A 3,213-nucleotide genomic window follows, 5' to 3' on the forward strand; every position below is an offset into this window, starting at 1 on the left:
AAAATTTTAAAAACCAACTTGGTTGGACTTTTCTGGTGGCGCAGTGGTTGAGAGTCCACCTGCCAATGCAGGGGACATGGGTTTTGCTACGGTCCGGGAAGATCCCACATGCCGCGGAGCAGCTAGGCCCGTGAGCTATGACCGCTGAGTCTGCGCGTCTGGAGCCTGTGCTCCGCAATTGGAGAGGCCACAACAGTGAGAGGCCCGTGTACCGCAAAAAAAAAAAAAAAAAACAAAAAACAAACAAAAAAACAACTTGGTTAACTCAAAACATTGCAGACTTGTTAGTGTATGTTCAGCTACATTCTTAGCACTGATATAAAAAAATATAGTGTGTATGGGAGCAAAGTAATGTTTTGTTCACATTAAAAACCAAAGCATCATTTAACTAGAGAACATTTTGAAAAAAAGTAGGAAACATTCTCCATTTTGACCTGAATAGAAGACCAGGCTTATATCCTGGAATTGCTAATTTGTAATCACAAGAAATTTTAAAGGGAGAGGAACTGCCCTGTCTAATCTTCAAAGATTATCAGACATTTTATTTTAAAAGCATGGTTTTATATTTCCAGAGCTATTACTGACTGAGGTGTTTTCTTATTTTCTCAACATATACGTGTTTTCTCCCCATAATAATAAAAACCTTTTTTTATAGTAAAACGTAAATCACCAAGGAATATGAGAAAGGGGTCTGTCACTTAGCCTGAACTTTTATTTTTTGGCTCTTCTGATGTGATTATTCAATGCAGTGGTAACTGCTAAACTGTGTAAACCTGAAGCTCCCTACAGGCATATTTGAGGAAAAAAATGTACAGATGACACACTTCCTCAGTTTTGGACAATTAGAAAGGGGCTTCAAGAGAAAATTGTGAATTTTACATTTACAGTGTGTTCACAATCTGGTACTTTCCCTCTTATTTACATGCACTTCTCTGAATATTTTTAATGTGATCAGGTTCTCAATTCTAATAGTAAACATTTCAATGTACATTTACATCCAATTATGCTTATCCTGAGTCATTCATTTTCTTTTTACAGAAAGAAATTGAAGATTAAATTTCATACTTATATATATATATAAACACTAGTACACTGGTGTGTTTAGATCAGTAGAATGACTGAGGTTGGAGAGGAGAGAATGTTGGATTCAGAAAACAGAGATGATGCTATACATATAATTTCATAAGAGTTGCCAATTATGCTTAAATATTGAATGGCCTTGAAACGAGAAGCATCAGTAAACATTTCTGAAGGTATAATTGGAATAAATATATGTTATAAAAATGCTTTTAGGTTATTTTCTTCCCCAGAATTTCACTGGCAAATTGTCTCCTCCAGAACTTCTTTTAAGAAAGAATAGATTGAAAGTCTTCATACTGTTAGAAGTTATAAAGTAGGGAACTGTGTTTGAAGAACAACTTGGGCTGCCCTCCTTGAGTGGAATGTGGTCAGGACACCTCCAGAGCCCTCCTCTGTGGGTGAGTGTGAGGTTGATGTATTAGGGACAGGGTGAGACTGTTAATAGGTAAAATTCTCCAATTGAAGAGAAATTTCATTTAGGCCAATAAGTTCAAACTGTTTCTCTACAAATACTCATTGTTATTTTATGTTTTAAATTGGATTCTCTAAATAAAAGCCAACTGGCTTGTGGCCTATGTAGCAACTAAAACATCAAATGGCAGGAAGGAAGTTGACGGGAAGAAACTCAGTATCTCACATTATATAGACATCCTTGAAAACTGCATGATAAATATATCAGTATATCTGCATTCACTTGATACTAAACAGTGTTCATACAAATAGACTAATTTCAACTTTTTCTGGTCTTTTTCACTCATCTTTTCTGTGTATCGTCTGCATTCAGTAAAGTGTATGAAATTAGCACTTTTCTATATCTTCTCTTCATAATGTTTTGTCTTTTTTCTGAGTAATATATGTCCAAATATATAATTAAAATAAAATGTAATTTCCAATAAAACAAATACAATTTTCTGAATGAGAAAGAGGAAAAAAAATTAGTACGAAATTTTTAATAATGCCAACAGATATTTATGTGTTAACCTACCGGTAGGACTTTTTCTTTTCCTATCAATGATGGAAAGCTTCTGAAGAGTCATGTGAAGTACATACTAGCATCCAGTTATAACAAAGAACTAACATCAAGAAGCAACTTGGCTTTGTGTTATAAAAATACCAAAAGAGTGATAATTTCAAGGTTTTTTTTCTTTGGAATCTTGCTACATATCCATATTTCAAAGTATAAAATAATTTTTTCTTCAAAATGTATCATTGATGATAACCATTACCCATTTTTTTGCTTCTAAAGTTGATTTCACTTGAAACAATATTCACTAAGAAAATTTTGTAAAAATTCTATCTACATTTCTTTCACACACTGGAAAGCAATGTCAAAACAATGGCTTGTGAATGCTGTATACCCATCTTTGAAAGATAATCATTGAACTCATAATAGCATATACTGTGGGGTTCACCTTCGTCTAGTAAAACACAACTCAAGATAAAATGTTGAACTACTGGTGTTCAAAGATAAACATATTTGACTTTAGCTACATGAGAATTTTGAAAATTCATTTTTTTTCTCAACTGAAAACTTGTGGATAATGCATATACATCCTTCCCAAGCCTAGGGTGAAGTTATTAAAGAATGCCAACCAGTGAAGAGCAAAGAGGCCACAGAGAGAGGAAACTGGGTGGTAACTCACTGCAGTTCACACTTGAACTCAGATTGCCTGGGCGCTGAGATCAGTAGAGTGTATCTTGGCCAGCAGTGACTTCGCATACATGGACACCGGTGCTGCCAACGGTTGCAAAGAAAAGATACAGAAAGGGGCCGGGCCTAAGAGCTTCTCAGATATTTGCTTGTAGGTTTCACAGATTTCTTCACAAGGAAAATTCGCAGCTGCTTCCAATATCCAAAAAAATATATCTCCACGTTACAGATTCAGTAAGAATTAACAAGAATATCATTTTAAAACTCAATTAACCTGTTTGTGTGCTCGCATGTTTGTGTGAGCCTGAAATACATAATAGAAATATTTGCCACATACTCCTACGCTGCTCAAAGGTATTACATAATTTCAGATAAACTGAGTAGTATCTTTCCTTGCTAATCCAATTGATCACTATTGGTCTGGGTAGGGCCAAAGTTTAGAAGGAAACCTAACACTCTTTATTTTTCACCAGGAGGAAAAT

The sequence above is a fragment of the Delphinus delphis genome, unplaced genomic scaffold, assembly GCF_949987515.2.
Source record: "Delphinus delphis unplaced genomic scaffold, mDelDel1.2 scaffold_309, whole genome shotgun sequence".
Taxonomy (NCBI): domain Eukaryota; kingdom Metazoa; phylum Chordata; class Mammalia; order Artiodactyla; family Delphinidae; genus Delphinus; species Delphinus delphis.